At 45.7% G+C, this 18,611-nt stretch overlaps 1 pseudogene; it reads right to left on the reverse strand.

Moving 5' to 3' along the window:
• Nucleotides 1–10,027: 10,027 nt before the first annotated feature.
• On the reverse strand, nt 10,028–12,626 carry LOC115156433 (piggyBac transposable element-derived protein 4-like; annotated as a pseudogene).
• Nucleotides 12,627–18,611: the final 5,985 nt, after the last annotated feature.

Genomic DNA, 18,611 nt, shown 5'->3' on the forward strand with positions numbered 1-18,611 from the left:
AAGCTCTGTCAGGTTGGATGAGGAGCATTTCTGCGCAGCTATTTTCAGGTCTCTCCAAAGATGTTCGATTGGGTTCAAGTCCGGGCTCTGGCTAGGAAACTCAAGGACATTCAGAGACTTGTCCTGAAGCCACTCCTGCGTTGTCTTGGCTGTGTGCTTATAAGGATCTCTATGCACTTTTCTCCGTTCATCTTTGCCTTGATCCTGACTAGTCTCCTAGTCCCTACTGCTGAAAAACATCCCCACAGCATGATTCCGCCACCACCATGCTTCACCGTAGGGACGGTGCCAGGTTTCCTCCTGACATGACGCTTGGCATTCAAGCCAAAGATTTCAATCTTGGTTTCATCAGACCAGAGAATCTTGTTTCTCATGGTCTGAGAGTGCTTTAGGTGCCTTTTAACAAATTCCAAGTGGGCTGTCATGTGCCTTTTCCTGAGGAGTGGCTTCTGTCTGGCCACTCTACCATAAAGACGTGATTGGTGGAGTGCTGCAGAGATGGTTGTCCTTCTGGAAGGTTCTAACATCTCCACAGAGGAACTCTAGAGCTCTGTCAGAGTGACCATCGGGTACTTCGTCACCTCCCTGACAAGGCCGTTCTCCGCGATTGCTCAGTTTGGTGGGGGGGCCAGCTCTAGGAAGAGTCTTGGTGGTTCCAAACTTCTTCCATTTATGAATGATGGAGGCCACTGTGTTCTTGGGGACCTTCAATGCTGCAGAAATGTTTTGGTACTCTTCCCCAGATCTCTGTCTCAAAAAAATCCTGTCTACGGACAATTCCTTCGACCTCAGGGCTTGGTTTTTGCTCTGACATGCACTGTCAACTGTGGGACCTTTCCAAATGATGTCCAATCAATTGAATTTACCACAGGTGGACTCCAATCAAGTTGTAGAAACATCTCAAGGATGATCAATGGAAACAGGATGCACCTGAGCTCAATTTCGAGACTCATAGCAAAGGGTCTGAATACTTAGGTAAATAAGGTATTGCTGTTTTTTATTTTTAATACATTTGCTAACATTTCAAACAAATATATATATATTTGTCATTATGGGGTATTGTGTGTAGAAAAAGGCTGTAATGTAACAAAATGTGGAAAAGTCATGGGATCTGAATACTTTCTGAAGGCACTGTATGTCTGCCATTCAGAAGGTGAATGGTCAAGACAAAAGATTTAAGTGCCTTTGAACAGGTTATGGTAGTAGGTGCCAGGCACACCGAATTTAGTGTTTCAAGAACTGCAACACTTTCCCGAGTGTATCAAGAATGGTCCACCACCCAAAGGACATCCAGCCAACTTAACACAACTGAGAGAAGCATTGGAGTCAACATGGGCCAGCCTCGATGTGGAACGCTTTTGACGCCTTATAGAGCCCATGCCCCAACAAATTGAGTCTGTTCTGAGGGCAAAAGGGGGTGCAACTCAATATTAAGAAGATGTCCCTAATGTTTTATACACATTTACACTTGCTATCTTCGAAATATGATAGGAGAGGGAAGGACGCTTTTCGATTAGTTCCTGGTTCTGAATGTCTTAACACTGAATGTTTATACAGTGGGTTTACATTTAAATGAGGCTATATTTATATTTGTTGCACTCCTGTATTGAGGCAAATCATATACATTCATGCTCGCTATTACTTTGAAATGCCCATATGTGTTTCTTCAAGAAGGAAAAAAAAACGACATTCCAAACATTATATTCCACTAACCTCTAACGGCGCACATTCAACTGCCTTCTGCAAATGGCGCTCCTCTGAATCCTGCTGACTCTTTTCTCTACCAGTGAGGGTGAGTGGATGCTGTGACACTGTTGATTAGGCCTGACACTATACAGTGTGTCCTGGACAACAACAAACATTTTTTTAAAGGAATGCTTCATTGATAATGGTTATCCAGGAGTATGCGTTATTTGGGTTATGAAACCGGTGTAATGATGCTGCGTTCATAAAAAGTGGGAAACTGAAAATAAATTGTGTGCATTCACGTGCTTTAAACTCGTTAACACCGATTGGCTAATGGCAAACAAGCGATAACCATAAACTAAAAATCAACCTCGGCTACCATCCTCGTGAACAAAAACACATATTAATCGATATAGATTTTTATAAATAATGTTTTGTTGCATTTAACTGCAAAATAATCTGCTATCGAGTTAATTTCCTTAGGTGATGTCAGAGTTCATAATGTGGGAGAAGTCGGAGCTCAAGGACGATAGATGAGTTTCTCACTAGTAATTACGAATTGGAGGAGCGTTCATCGATCTGTAAGCCACGCCCCAGTGGGGGGAGGCATGTAGCTCGTACATTCGAACACATTTTAAAACGGCGATACTGTAGGTCTCTCATTTTACGGCTCTGTGTAGTTATGCTAATATATTTCAGACAAGTTTATTGCAGTGAATTGTATGACTTAATAAGTAAGATATCTTTGAGTAGCAGTTAAGGAAACAACAAGTCCTAGTTCTCAATATAACATTTTCTGCCTAAGGGGGTGTTGTTCCTGGAAATTTCTACATTTACATTTTAGTCATTTAACAGACACTCTTATCCAGAGTGACTTACAGTAGTGAATGCATACATTTCATTTCATGCATTTTTTTTGTACTGGCCCCCCGTGGGAATCAAAGCCACAACCCTGGCGTTGCACACACCATGCTGGCGTTGCAAACACCATGCTCTACCAACTGAGCCACAGGGAATACTAGTGACCAGCTCTTGGAATAAATTGTGCTCTTTGACAAGACAGACCTCGTTGGCATTAAATTCACATTATTCTTAATGACCCTCGTCCTGTCTCTGTACATTGTGTTCAGAGACTCACTTTGAGGCACATTTCGTACTCTTCAAAGAAACCACTGGTGCCAGTTTGAAATGTTGGTGTCTCCTAGGCTTGGCCCAGTAACACACTAACTGGATGGGAAATTGATAGTTGCCCTTTACTTATTGAAATGCATGGCTGAGCGACAATTTTTTCAACGTGTCAAATTGTTTGCAATGCAAATTACAATAAAGACAGCCATTGGGAATTCATTGTATGTTTTGTACATTCTGATTTGGCCATTTTTCCCTCTAGAGCAAGTAAAATAAAGACATGTGAACTGGACATGCACACATCAACAACTGACACCCACGAAGCATCGTTACCCATCGTGCCACAAAAACCCACGAAGCATCGTTACCCATCGCGCCACAAAAACCACATCGGTTACATGTGTACAGTGTCTCTCTGAAGTGTTCAGTACATATAGGCATACAACAACACATTTTAAATCATGGTTAAACAAAGACAACATTTCGGTATAGTGTAAGTGTAACCGATGTGAAATGGCTAGTTAGTTAGCGGTGGTGCGCGCTAATAGCGTTTCAATCGGTGACGTCACTCGCTCTGAGACTTGAAGTAGGGTTTCCCCTTGCGTTGCAAGAGCCGTGGCTTTTGTGGCGCGATGGGTAACGATGCTTCCTGGGTGTCAGTTGTTGATGTGTGCAAGGGTCCCTGGTTCGAGCCCAGGTTGGGGCGAAGAGAGGGACGGAACAATAAGCGCGGAAATCGAATTTTTATAACGTTGAATTGGCCATTAAGAAGATCAAAACTTAAATATAAACTATCGCGTCTATATTGTTTTTGCAAATGCTTGTGTGTAGGCTACATGGTTAAATTTTAGCCTACTGGTTAAATTTGTGTCTTTTCGCACGAATTAAGAAGCACATAAAATTTGTGTCTTTTCTCACGAATTAAGTCACACAAAAACGCACGAAATTTGCTGTAATGAATTATGTGCATATATGCACGAATTGATTGTGAGACTGCGTTGAACCTGAAGTAGCAGGCGTAAGAGAGGAGTTCCCATATCCAGTTTTCATTGGAAGCTAGGTTGGAAATAGCTGTATCCCTGAAAACCAGAAGATCCAGGTTGTTGACAACTCCACTAAGGCTACATCTTTAGTAACCAGCATCTACGGAATTACAGTCCCATTGGCTGACCCCAACAAAGGCTAAATACTATGCCTATATGGCAACAAAACCACATGCAACGCAACTAATCCTTCCAATTGTTACATGACCTTTCTGCATCTGCATATTAGGACCATTGGGCTGAATTAAGAAAGGCAATGTTCCCACGGGTGCGCAGTAGTCCCGAGACTGGGTGCAGCTCCCCGGGACTGCACCCATGAAGAGAAGCACAAGATTGAACTTCATTTAACTTTCTAGAGTTTTCCCTGTTAACACTATCAACGTTTCCCCTTAATCAAATCAAATCAAAGTTTATTTGTCACGTGTGCTGAATACAACAGGTGTAGACCTTACAGTGAAATGCTTACTTACAGGCTCTAACCAATAGTGCAAAAAAGGTATTAGGTGAACAATTGGTAGGTAAAGAAATAAAACAACAGTAAAAAGACAGGTTAAATACAGTAGCGAGGCTATAAAAGTAGCGAGGCTACATACAGACACCGGTCTGAGAAGGAAAAAAATATTAACCTTACTGAGAGGTTTCAGAAGTGCTTGAAAATTTTTGCAACACAAAAATACATTCAACAACATATAGAATGCAGTTATATATATATATATATCATGGTCAGGCTGATTGAGGTAGTATGTACATGTAGATATGGTTAAAGTGACTATGCATATATGATGAACAGAGAGTAGCAGTAGTGTAAAAGAGGGGTTGGTGGGTGGTGGGTGGCGAGACACAATGCAGAATGCCCGGTTAGCCAATGTGCGGGAGCACTGGTTGGTCAGCCCAATTGAGGTAGTATGTACATGAATGTATAGTTAAAGTGACTATGCATATATGTTAAACAGAGAGTAGCAGCAGCGTAAAAGAGGGTTGGGTAGGGGGGCACACAATGCAAATAGTCAGGGTAGCCATTTGATTACCTGTTCAGGAGTCTTATGGCTTAGGGGTAAAAACTGTTGAGAAGCCTTTTTGTCCAAGTCTTGGCACTCTGGTACCGCTTGCCATGCGGTAGTAGAGAGAACAGTCTATGACTGGGGTGGCTGGGGTCTTTGATAATTTTTAGGGCATTCCTCTGACATCGCCTGGTGTAGAGGTCCTGGATGGCAGGCAGCTTAGCCCCAGTGATGTACTGGGCCGTACGCATTACCGTCTGTAGTGCCTGGTGGTCAGAGGCCGAGCAATTGCCGTACCAGGCAGTGATGCAACCAGTCAGGATGCTCTCGATGTTGCAGCTGTAGAACCTTTTGAGGATCTCAGGACCCATGCCAAATCATTTTAGTTTCCTGAGGGGGAATAGGCTTTGTTGTGCACTCTTCACGACTGTCTTGGTGTGTTTGGACAATTCTAGTTTGTTGTTGATGTGGACACCAAGGAACTTGAAGCTCTCAACCTGCTCCACTACACCGTCGATGAGAGTGGGGGCGTGCTCGGTCCTCCTTTTCCTGTAGTCCACAATCATCTCCTTAGTCTTGGTTACCTTGAGTGATATTCTGGCACCACCCGGCCAGGTCTCTGACTTCCTCCCTATAGGCTGTCTCATCGTTGTCGGTGATCAGGCCTACCACTGTTGTGTCGTCTGTAAACTTAATGATGGTGTTGGAGTCATGCCTGGCCATGCAGTCGTGGGTGAACAAGGAGTACAGGAGGGGACTGAGCACACACCCCTGGCGAGCTCCAGGGTTGAGGATCAGCATGGCAGATGTGTTGCTACCTACCCTCACCACCTGGGGTTGGCCCGTCAGGAAGTCCAGGATGCAGTTTCAGAGGGAGGTGTTTAGTCCCAGGATCCTTAGCTTAGTGATGAGCTTTGAGGGCACTATGGTGTTGAACGCTGAGCTGTAGTCAATGAATAGCATTCTCACATAAGTGTTCCTTTTGTCCAGGTGGGAAAGGGCAGTGTGGAGTGCAATAGAGATTGCATCATCTGTGGATCTGTTTGGGCGGTATGCAAATTGGAGTGAGTCTAGGGTTTCTGGGATAATGGTGTTGATGTGAGCAATTACCAACCTTTCAAAGCACTTCATGGCTACGGACGTGAGTGCTACGGGTCTGTAGTCATTTAGGAAGGTTGCCTTTGTGTTCTTGGGCACAGGGACTATGGTGGTCTGCTTGAAACATGTTGGTATTACAGACTTAATCAGAGACATGTTGAAAATGTCAGTGAAGACACCTGCCAGTTGGTCAGCACATGCCTGGAGCACACTTCCTGGTAATCCGTCTAGCCCCGCAGCCTTGTGTATGTTGACCTGTGTAAAGGTCTTACTCACGTTGGCTACGGAGAGCGTGATCACACAGTCGTCCGGATCAGCTGATGCTCTCATGCATGCCTCAGTGTTGCTTGCCTCGAAGCGAGCATAGAAGTGATTTAGCTTGTCTGGTAGGCTCGTGTCACTGGGCAGCTCGCGGCTGTGCTTCCCTTTGTAGCCTGTAATAGTTTGCAAGCCCTGCCACATAAGACTACCGTCAGAGCCTGTGTAGTATGATTCAATCTTAGCCCTGTGTTGACGCTGTGCCTGTTTGATGGTTGGTCGCAGGGCATAGCAGGATTTCTTGTAAGCTTCCGGGTTAGAGTCCCGCACCTGCATGCAAATGAAATACTTAACAATCATACAATGTGATTTTCTGTATTTTTGTTTTAGATTCCGTCTCTCACAGTTGAAGTGTACCTATGATAAAAATTACAGACCTCTACATGCTTTGTAAGTAGGAAAACCTGCAAAATCGGCAGTGTATCAAATACTTGTTCTCCCCACTGTATGTTGTGAAATTGTTAGATATTACATGTTAGATATTACTGCACTGTCGGAGCTAGAAACACAAGCATCTCGCTACACCCACAGTAACATCTGCTAAACACTTGTATGTGACCAATAACATTTGATTTGATGACTCAGCCTGTACTCTACACAGACCGGTGCGGCATAACCAGAGCTGCAATAGACCATTGCCAGATATGGATCTGTGCCATTTACTTTGAACTGGACTGTGTTAACAGCTGTGGTTGTGTTTTGAGATCAAAGCTAGAGCTGCATGTAGCCACATGTGCACAGTTATAGATAATTTGTAGTTAGCAATAGGGGAGTGATTGCTTCCTACAAGAGCACAAAACGTATGCATTTCTAGACATCTTTGAAAGCGAGTCAGGTAAAGAGCTTTTTTTAGTCTTACAGGGGCAGTGTTGTATTCTGAATAAGCTATGTAGCCAATATGCAGAGGGTCGCATAATTTGTCTGATTCTCTGTAATAATGGTATGGGAATAATAATGCATTTTATTTTAGAAAGTGGTTTCTTGCATAAAACAACACAACAGCATTTTCAGTCACCTCCTTGTCTGAAGGACTAGTGGATAAACAGGTTAATGTCAAGCCCTGCATGTTTTTTCCCAAAGGTCTCATGGAATGTAGGCATACATTGAGCACCACACATTGGCTGCTACCGTAGGCTGAATGATAGAACAGCTATTTCCATGGTAAAATGTTATGTGATGCATTTTCTACATTGTTTTTGAAGATAGGCCACTCTGGTAGGCCTACATAATGACCAAATAGCAACAGTAGCCTACTTGGCCACTGTTAAAACTGTAACTTAAAGCAGGTACAGTCACAGTGTTCACAGTAAACGCGCACTGGAAGTTGGTGAGAATTTTCACAATGTTCAAGTTTGCGCTCAGCAGACCAGAAATGTGTTCAGTTCCGAAAATGTTTTGAGGAAACATTGAAGAAAGGTGTCATTAAATTATTTGCAATATCTCAACATGGCTCCCTCTGTCACACAAGCACACAAAGATACACACACAGACAAAATAAAGGAAGTTAATTCAGAGTCATTTACAGGGAAAGTTACAACTACATTAATGTTAGCCATATTCTGCCATTGCAGCAGCCTGGCCCGGCCACATTTTGGCAAACTGGGGGTTAGGCTGGAAAGATATAACCACTCAAATTCATAAAACAGAATTATTGATAGTCTAAAATGAACTAATACAGCCTTAGATCTTGGATTATGATAGGCAGGGTTCAAATTATACTGCATTGCTTTGAAATGGAATTTATCTCAGCCCTGCTAGTAGTAGTAGTAGTAGTAGTAGTAGTAGTAGTAGTAGTAGTAGCAGTAGTAGTAGTAGTAGTAGTAGTAGTAGTAGTAGTAGTAGTAGTAGTAGTAGTAAAAAAAGACAGTCCAAAAATAAAGAATGTTGTTTTAGACACATATTTAACCCCTTATTTTTGTTTGCACAAAACTACCTCCATACTTCCATTCATTTGTTTGGGTTACCTTCAGACGGGTCCCGTGACACACCATCGTGTTCGTGAGAGTGCCCTTTCCATAGAGGGGTCATAATAGTTTTCGGAATGTCTCATGGCCTGACAAACAATGCTCTAGCTCTGCCACCTTTCAAAGCAGATGCGGAAGGCTGACATAGGCATACAGAGGACTGATATCTCTTGCTTAAACTGACAGATTTTGATGGAGAATCCACAGGGAAACACAGGTCAAACTAGTAGGTTTTTAACATGAATTAAAAATGTTGTTATGAGGTGTCACGCCCTGACCTGAGAGAGCCGTTTTTCTCCTTTTGGTTAGGTCAGGGTGTGATATGGGGTGGGCATTCTATGTCATTGTATTTCTTTGTTTTGGCTGAGTATGGTTTCAAATCAGAGGCAGCTGTCTATCGTTGTCTCTGATTGGGAATCATTCTTAGGCAGCCCTTTTTTCCCCTCCTTCAGTGTGGGATCTTGTTTTTGTACAGCTCAGTTTAGCCTGCAGAACGTGACGTTCGTTTTCCGTTGTTTTGATTTGATTTAGTGTTCTGAGTTAAAATAAATATTGAACATGAGCACTTACCACGCTGCACCTTGGTCTCCTTCACCTTACGGAAACCGTCACATGAGGTGTCTTCTTTTGACAAAGTACATTTTTAATATAGTTTTTAGTGAAGGGAGTCAAGATGACAATTTAGAAAAATGTGCATAGTGTAAGTGATCCATTTGATGGAATAGTAATTGGACAATTGTAGAACCCACATTGTTGCATTACATGTGCATGCTGATATGTCGTTCAGCACTCATCTTGGTCTTGCAGTTGTATAGTAGCTTAAACATGATGCCAGGTTACATTTATACTACATCTAAAACTGTCTCAACATTCTGTTCTTTCCAGCCTCTTCTCTTTCCTAAGCAGAATGCACCACTCTACCCTATAGTCTGTGGCAGGCCAAGAGACCAACCTGTCATGTTGCTTTAATACTGATCAGACCAGAGTGGAAGTGTCCTTAATATTTGTATGCACTGCAGATTAACTTTGTTTAATGTGACCCGCCGTCATGTATTGCACTGTTATATTCACGTAGCCTGTGAACCATTTAGTAAAAATATAGGCAGGATATGAATTAATGCAAATACTGCCAAAGCCTTGCGTGAGAGAATATACTGTATGTCTACATCTGAAACTGCTAACAAACTCTTCCTTTTTATCTCTCTGTATTCCCCATGCTTCACAGATGTCAGGTGGTATTACATGTAACAGACACAAACACCTAATAGGATAAAAATTGAGAAACCTCTTTCTTACAAGCATTTTCAATGATCTGGGGCCGGCAAGCCCAAGCAGGGCCTGAACCAGCACTGGCATCACTGATGATGGAGAGAGAGGGGGGAGAGAGAGAGAGAGAGAGAGAGGGGGCAGGGAGGAGAAGAGAGAGGGGGAGAGGGGGTAGTGAGAGAGTTTAACTGAATTCTAAATATGACTTGTGCAACTTTTGTGACTGTAGTTTTTCTTCAGAGGGCATGGTTGGCCTTGCTGCCCCTGTGCCTTACTGCAGAGCGTCTCCTGCAGGGGGAAGCTCAACCTTACAGTCACCTCTGACTGGTCCACATCCTCTGTATTCAACTGAGATCAGAGAGAAAACACAGTATTGTCAATTCTTTCAATGGTAATTTCCCCCCCATTGAGTCTATTTCTTTTCCATGAAAAAGTGTACATGTTGTTGCATATTAAACAGACAACTATTGCTTAACCCTCCCGTTGTCCTCCCATTCTGCCTACTCCCCGTGTCCCCGGCGGGTCACCCTGTCCCGTCTCGGCTAAAGGCCCAGAGGGCACAAGTGTGACAGTAGGCGTGCGAACAGCCTTTGCAGATGTATTTCTTACACCTGCAGCACGCCGTGTGTGTCTTGGCGTCCTTCTTGGGCGGGCAGAGCTGACACCTCTTCCTCTTACTCGCCACTAGCGGGGCGGCGTCCGGGCCAGCGGCATGCTCCCGGGCTGGCGGAGGAGCCGCGTTGCGGTCGGCACTCTGCAGGACTTTGACAAGCGCGGACGCGGCTTCGGTGCGGGGGAGACGCTGCCTTCTTTGTATCAAGGGCTTGACAAGCGCCTTTCCCAGCTGCTCCAGGAACACCCTCCTCTTGTTCCGCTTCCGAGGCATCCAGTCGGGCTTGATCTCTCGCCATATGACAAAGGCGTTGTAGGACACGTCGAGGATGTTGTGGAAGATGACCAGGGGCCAGCGGGCAGTCATCCGTCTGCAGCTGTAGGTGCCGACCACCTTGTCTAGGTTGTCCACGCCGCCCTTGTTGCGGTTGTAGTCTAGGATGAGGGCCGGCTTCCGGTCGCGGCGATCGCTAACGTCGGCCTCCGTGTGCAGCGTGCTCAGGAGTAGCACGTTCTTATTTCTCTTTGCCAGGTAGGACACCAGAGTGGCGGTGGGCGTGAAGGCAAACCTGGAGGACGAGACCTGTCTGCCCTTTGACTGGAGCAGCGCGGGAGGGAGCTCGGGCTTGTTCTTTCGCACCGTGCCGACCATGGTGAGGTTCCTCTCGAGGAGCCGCTGGCCGAGTTCGTAGGAGGTGAAGAAATTGTCGCAGGTGACGTTGTGACCAGCGGGCAGCCCCTGCGTGAGATCGAGGACGACGCGGGCGCCCTGGTTCTTCTCGGGGGCTCCGCCGGCCGCCTTACCGGTGTAGACTTGCATCTTCCAAGCGAAGCTGGACTTTGCGTCGCACGCTACCCACGACTTGATGCCGTATTTGGCCGGCTTGCTGGAGATGTACTGTCGGAAAGGACAGCGCCCTTTTGGGAGAGGGAGAGGAAGGAGATTAGCGGTGGCGGCGTCGACGACGCTGCTACTGATGCTGCTGCTGCTGACGCTGACGCTAACTCTCTATACTACCGCTGGCTCATCAAGCAGTGTCATGCTGCTGATGCTACTGCTGCTGCTGATGCTGATGCTACTGCTGCTGCTGATGATGATGAGGATGATGATGATGATGATGACGCTGACGCTACCCCTCTATACTACCGCTGGCTCATCATTGGGGGGGCGAACGGCGTTTATGTTACACGCCGCCGCTGCCGATGCTACCGCTGACGCTACCTCTCTATACTACACGTACACAGATACACAGATACATAGACAGTACCTCTGAACGGGACCAGTTGTTGGTCCACCGTCAAGTCAGACCCCGGGTTGAGAGGAAGGAGATTAGCAGCGTCATGCTGCTGATGCTACTGCAGATGCTACTACTGCTGCTGCTGATGCTACTGCTGATGCTACTGCTGATGCTGATGCTGATGCTGATGATGCTACTGCTGCTGATGCTGATGATGCTACTGCTGCTGATGCCGCTACCTCTCTATACTACCGCTGGCTCATCATTGGGGGCGCACGGCGTTTATGTTACACGCCGACGCTACCTCTCTATAATACACGTACCAGATACGCACAGATACGTGCAGACGGTACCTCTGAACGGGACCAGTTGTTCGTCCACCGTCAAGTCGGATCCCGGGTTGTAGAGGGCCAGCAGCCGCTCCTCCCACAGGTCCCAGACCTCTCTTATGGCCTCCAGTCTGTCGGCGGCGAGTCTCGCGGGTCTCGACCGGCGGTCGTCGAATCGCAGCATTCTCGATTACTTGTGAAAGACCTTGAGCGGCATGGAGGCTCGGAACACGGTCCTGCCGCTCTCCGCGTCCCACAGGCTGGCCGTGGCCTCGCCCCGGGACCTGTAGATGCCCACTAGGATTAGCAGCCCTAGGTAGGCGCGCAGGTCGACCGAGTCCATGGGTCGCCAGCCGTCGCCGTATTTTCTCACCCCCTGCAGATTCGTCATGTCCACAATGATCCTTTCTATCGCCGGCATGACAAACAGCCGGAAGGTGGACTCGATGTCGAGCGCGTGCGACGCTGCGTAGGCCGTAGGGCCAGGCTTCACCGCGGGGCCGGGGTGGCGGACGGCGCGGGGCAGGTCCGGGCCGCGATAGGCCGCGGAGGACCATTTGATTTTGCCGTTTTTTGACATCAACGTCTCCCTTCGGGCTTGGCCGGCCGCCGCCGCCGCCGTGCCCTCTCGCTCTGTCTCTGGCTCTCTGTCTCGCTCTCGGGCGGCGGCCGTGTCTCGCTCTCCCTCTCGCTCTTCCTCCTCCTCCTCCGAAGAAGAGGAGCACGACCGCAAGGCCGAGTCGTCCGCGTCACGTTCGGGGTCGTATTCCTCGCCGTCTTCGTCTTCCGAAACGTCCTCCTCTTCGGAATCGCAAAAGTCTTCTTCGTCTTCTCGGTCGACACTGGAGGCTATCTGTTCCAGGACCTGAGCCGCGCTGAAACCGGGACCGCGGCGAGGCGGTGGCGGCGGCCTCACGCTCGGCGGGGTCGTATTCCTTGCCATCGTCCTCATCGTCGTCCTCGTCGTCCTCGTCTTCTTTTTCTTCTTCTTTTTTTCTTCTTCTTCTTCTTCCTGACAATATTAGTAGCCTCTCTACGGCCGGCCGACTGCACGCTGACGCGCCCGGCCCGGGGGGTCGCTCTGACCCGGCCAATGGCAGGGGGGGTTACAACATACGCATTGCTAACACATGGCCGAGCCAGCGGGTCGCTCTGACCCGGCCTGGACAATGGGAGGGCTAACACATGGCCGGGCCCGGGTCTCTCTGACCCGGCCTAGACGCGGGGGAACGGCTCCTAACACATGGCCGAGCCAGCGGGTCGCTCTGACCCGGCCGAGACAACGGGAGGGTTAACTTGAATGAAAGAACTATTTAACAAACCATGACACGTAAACGTTGTTGTGCCCATCAGCACTGTGTAAATAAGAGGGAAACGTTCATACTGTCAGAATACTCAGTCTTGACTTCCAGCTGGTTCAGAAACGGATGGAAAGCCTGCTCTTCCACAGGAAGCAGCTGATTTAAAGCAGCTGTGATGATGTCTTCATACCTAGTCTCAGTCTGGGACTGACCTCTGACCAGCAGGCAGGCCACATTGAGCAAGAGGAGAGATCTCACCAGAGCCTTCATCTTCATGTCTGATTCCTACTCTGAGATCCACTTCTGTTTTAAAAAAATAAAAAATATATAAACAATATAATTACAGAGATAAACTCAAAATACCAACATGTGAGAAATACTGTACTTTATTAATGTTCAATGAAACCCAACAAAATCATAATTATTTAATACAAAATACATTTCACCAAAATCATACATAATACATTTCACCAAAATCAAGGTTTCATAATTATTGACACTTCCCATTTAGTTACATTACCTTAATATACTGCTCAAAAAAATAAAGGGAACACTTAAACAACACATCCTAGATCTGAATGAAAGAAATAATCTTATTAAATACTTTTTTCTTTACATAGTTGAATGTGCTGCCAACAAAATCACACAATAATAATCAATGGAAATCCAATTTATCAACCCATGGAGGTCTGGATTTGGAGTCACACTCAAAATTAAAGTGGAAAACCACACTACAGGCTGATCCAACTTTGATGTAATGTCCTTAAAACAAGTCAAAATGAGGCTCAGTAGTGTGTGTGGCCTCCACGTGTCTGTATGACCTCCCTACAACGCTTGGGCATGCTCATGATGAGGTGGCGGATGGTCTCCTGAGGGATCTCCTCCCAGACCTGGACTAAAGCATCCGCCAACTCCTGGACAGTCTGTGGTGCAACGTGGCGTTGGTGGATGGAGCGAGACATGATGTCCCAGATGTGCTCAATTGGATTCAGGTCTGGGGAACGGGCGGGCCAGTCCATAGCATCAATGCCTTCCTCTTGCAGGAACTGCTGACACACTCCAGCCACATGAGGTCTAGCATTGTCTTGCATTAGGAGGAACCCAGGGCCAACCGCACCAGCATATGGTCTCACAAAGTGTCTGAGCATCTCATCTCGGTACCTAATGGCAGTCAGGCTACCTCTGGCAAGCACATGGAGGTGTGCGGCCCCCCAAAGAAATGCCACCCCATCCCATGACTGACCCACCGCCTAACCGGTCATGCTGGAGGATGTTGCAGGCAGCAGAACGTTCTCCACGGCGTCTCCAGACTCTGTCACGTCTGTCACGTGCTCAGTGTGAACCTGCTTTCATCTGTGAAGACCACAGGGCGCCAGTGGCGAATTTGCCAATCTTGGTGTTCTCTGGCAAATGCCAAACGTCCTGCACGGTGTTGGGCTGTAAGCACAACCCCCACCTGTGGACGTCGGGCCCTCATACTACCCTCATGGAGTCTGTTTCTGACCATTTGAGCAGACACATGCACATTGTGGCCTGCTGGAGGTCATTTTGCAGGGCTCTGGCAGTGCTTCTCCTGCTCCTCCTTGCACAAAGGCGGAGGTAGCGGTCCTGCTGCTGGGTTGTTGCCCTCCTACGTTCTCCTCCACGTCTCCTGATGTACTGGCCTGTCTCCTGGTAGCGCCTCCATGCTCTGGACACTACGCTGACAGACACAGCAAACCTTCTTGCCACAGCTCCCATTGATGTGCCATCCTGGATGAGCTGCACTACCTGAGCCACTTGTGTGGGTTGTAGACTCCATCTCATGCTACCGCTAGAGTGAAAGCACCGCCAGCATTCAAAAGTGACCAAAACATCAGCCAGGAAGCATAGGAACTGAGAAGTGGTCTGTGGTCCCCACCTGCAGAACCACTCCTTTATTGGGGGTGTCTTGCTAATTGCCTATAATTTCCACCTGTTGTCTATTCCATTTGCACAACAGCATGTGAAATGTATTGTCAATCAGTGTTGCTTCCTAAGTGGACAGTTTGATTTCACAGAAGTGTGATTGACTTGGAGTTACATTGTGTTAAGTGTTCCCTTTATTTTTTTGAGCAGTGTATATTAACTAGGCAAGTCAGTTAAGAACAAATTCTTATTTTCACTGATGACCTAGGAACAGTGGGTTAACTGCCTTGTTCAGGGGCAGAACGACAGATTTTTACCTTGTCAGCTCGGGGATTTAATCTCGCAACCTTTCGGTTACTAGTCCAATGCTCTAACCACTAGGCTACTTGCCGCCTCATTTAGTACATAGTGCAACCACCTCTGACAAGGATAACAGCATGGAGTCTTTTCCTGTAATGTTTGACAATGTTAAGGAACACATCTGGAGGGATTTTGGACCATTCCTCTATGCAGATCCTTTCAAGATCCTTCACATTCTTGGGTTTGCGCTTTTCAACTGCCCTCTTTATCTCAGCCCACTGGTTTTCTATTGGATTGAGGTCCAACAACTGAGATGGCCATTGCAGAACATTGATTTTGTTGTCACAGATCCATTTCTGTCTGGATCTTGAGGTATGTTTTGGGTCATTGTCTTGTTGGAAAGTCCACATACGGCCAAGTCCCAGCCTTCTGGCAGAGGCAACCCGATTGTCAGCCAAAATTGCCTGATACTTGGTGGAATTCATTATGCCATCAATCTTAACCAGTGCCCCTGGACCTCTGGAATTAAAACAGGCCTAAAACATCACTGACCCACCACCATATTTCACTTTGGGCAGGAGGTGCCTCTCCTTGTATACATCTCTGTTTCGATGCCAATCATGCCGATGTTTCAATTTTGGTCTCATCTGACCAGAGCACCTTCTTCCAGTCATAATTTAAATTACGTTTTGCAAACTCCAAGCACTTGCGTCTATGTCTTGGGGTCAGAAAGGGCTTTCATCTGGCAACCCTTCCAAAGAGCCTTTGGTTGTGGATGTGGTGTCTGAGGGTGCTTTTTGAAACCTGGTGACCCCAAGACGCCACCAAGGCCTGCAATTCTTTTACAGTGATTCTTGCGGATTTTGTTGCTTCTCTCACGATCCTCCTCCCTATCCTGGGGGACAAAATGCATTTGCGTCCCCTACTTGTGAGGGTTTCAACTGTTCCGTATCTTTGGAATTTTTGTAATAATTGCCCTTACAGTGCTCAGTGGTAAATTCAATTGTTTGTGGATGTTCTTATTGCCATTAACAGATTTACGAAGGTCTATGGCCATCTGTCTCTTTTGAACTGCCAGTTCTTTTCTTAACTTCATGGTGTTGGATGACGAAGGGATATTGCATACGTGTTACCTCATTTTTATACCCAGTGAAACAGGAAGTGATGTAATGACTCAATATAGTTCCTTAAGACTTAGATAAACTTAAATAAGTGGAATTTAATTCCGGGTTTAATTTTGGTAGATGTTATTTACAATAATCTTAAGGCTGCCATTAATTGTGAAACCTTGATTTGGAGGACATAGATTTTTTGTTAAATCAATAAATGATTTTGGTGGGTTCCATTGTGTAAGGGAGTGCGTAACTGGCGGCAGGGAAGTCAGGCGCAGGAGAGCAAAACTGGGTAATCAACAGAGCAGTTTTATTCATAAAACCACCGGAAACCAGAACAACAAACAAATGGGTACAAAACCCATCGCACACCAGAGAAAATGTGCACATGCACTTACAATAAACAATCCCACACAGAGACATTGGGGGAACAGAGGGTTAAATATGCAACAAGTAATTGAGGGAATTGAAACCAGGTGTGAGGGAAAACAAGACAAAACACATGAAAAATGAAAAGTGGATCAATGATGACTAGACGCCGAGTGCCGAGCGCCGCCCGAACAAGGAGAGGACCCGACTTCGGCGGAAGTCGTGACACATTGAAACATTAATAAAGTACAGAATTTCTCACATGTTGGTATTTTGAGTTTATCTCCATAATTATATTGTTTATATTTTTTGTTTGTGCATTGCCAGTCAGGGGTGCCAGTAATTTTGGAGCACACTGTATGTATATGTGTGCCAGAGAGGTAAACGTTCAAATATGAGGTGAACAGAGGCTGGCTTGAACAGCGAGGAGTAACGGAACTAATATTATCACTTGTTTGTGCGCTATGACCCGATACACATAGCCACATACCCATTCAAACATCTCTGGAGAAACCCAAAATAGCGTCATTCCCCATCCAACCTGACAGAGTTTGAGAGGATCTGCAGAGAAGAATGGGAAAAACTCCCCAAATCCAGGTGTGTCAAGCTTGTACCATCATACCCAGGAAGACTCGAGGCTGTAATCACTGCAAAAAAATTGTAAGGGGAAAAATCCTGTATAAGCATTTTAAGCGTGTACAGCAGAGACAATGTAATGAAGAATTACTTGAATAGTTCTTAATGCTAAACTTTGTTATGCACATGCGCTGTATGAGCCTTAAACCTGTACATTTCCACTGTCTGTTTGAAGGTCTTTTAAGAAGAATCTGGTATTTTTCCACTCTGCCTCTGTTCAACTTGGTCACACGGCATAAGAAAAATACAGTCCACAGTGTCTCAGTTCACCCTGTTCTTCTCATATATTTCAAGGGCACAGCTATGTGGAGATATAAGGTGAACAGAGGCTGTCTTGATCAGAGAGGAGTAACGGAACTAATGTTATCACTTGTTTGTGCGCTATGAACCGATAGCCACAAGAAGAAAACAAGGTAGCTTATGATGCCCTGATATGCCGGGGAGGGATGGAACTAGCCATGACTAAGCATTTTTAGGTCTACTATATAAGACCTCAGCATTTCCTGTATTGTCAGGCTCTCAATGATTACCTAAGGGTGGTCGTTGACCAGCTCCATTATTGCAATAATTTATCGATATTGAAGTATGATTGTTTGAAGAAATAAAAAAGTCTCTACATATTGGTTAGAATTTCCACGACAAAGTGCTTCAACAAAGTACAAGTAAAGGGTTGGAATACTTATGTAAATGTGATATTTCGTTTTTTGTATTATATATATATTTTTTTATAAAAACCTGGTTTTTACTTTGTCATTATTAATAATTATTAATATTATTAATATTATTATTATTATTATTATTATCTGTCGTTCTGCCCCTGAACAAGGCAGTTAACCCACTGTTCCTAGGCCGTCATTGAAAATAAGAATTTGTTCTTAACTGACTTGCCTAGTTAAATAAAGGTAAAATAAAAATAAATAAAATAAATTATGGGGTATTGTTTGTAGATTGATGAGGAAAAAAACGATTTAATCCATTTTAGAATAAGTCTGTAATGTAACAACATTTAGAAAAGTCAAGGGGTCTGAATACTTTTCAAATGTACTGTATATATATTTTTATTGTATTTAAAACAGCATCATAAACAATCATTCTAATCACCCCCTGTCATGACTCCCACTGAAGGTGGCGCCCCCACCTGCTCGGGTGGCGCTCGGCGGTCGTCGTCACCGGCCTACTAGCTGCCACTGATTCCTTTTGTTTTCCCCCTTTCTGTTATTGTTTGCAGCTGTCCTTAATTGGGTTGATTAGCGGGGCTATATTAGCTAGTTGGCCCGCCTGCTCTTTGTGCGGGATTGTTTCTCTGTGTGTTGCTTGTTTACG

The sequence above is a fragment of the Salmo trutta genome, chromosome 21 (genome assembly GCF_901001165.1).
Source record: "Salmo trutta chromosome 21, fSalTru1.1, whole genome shotgun sequence".
NCBI lineage: Eukaryota > Metazoa > Chordata > Actinopteri > Salmoniformes > Salmonidae > Salmo > Salmo trutta.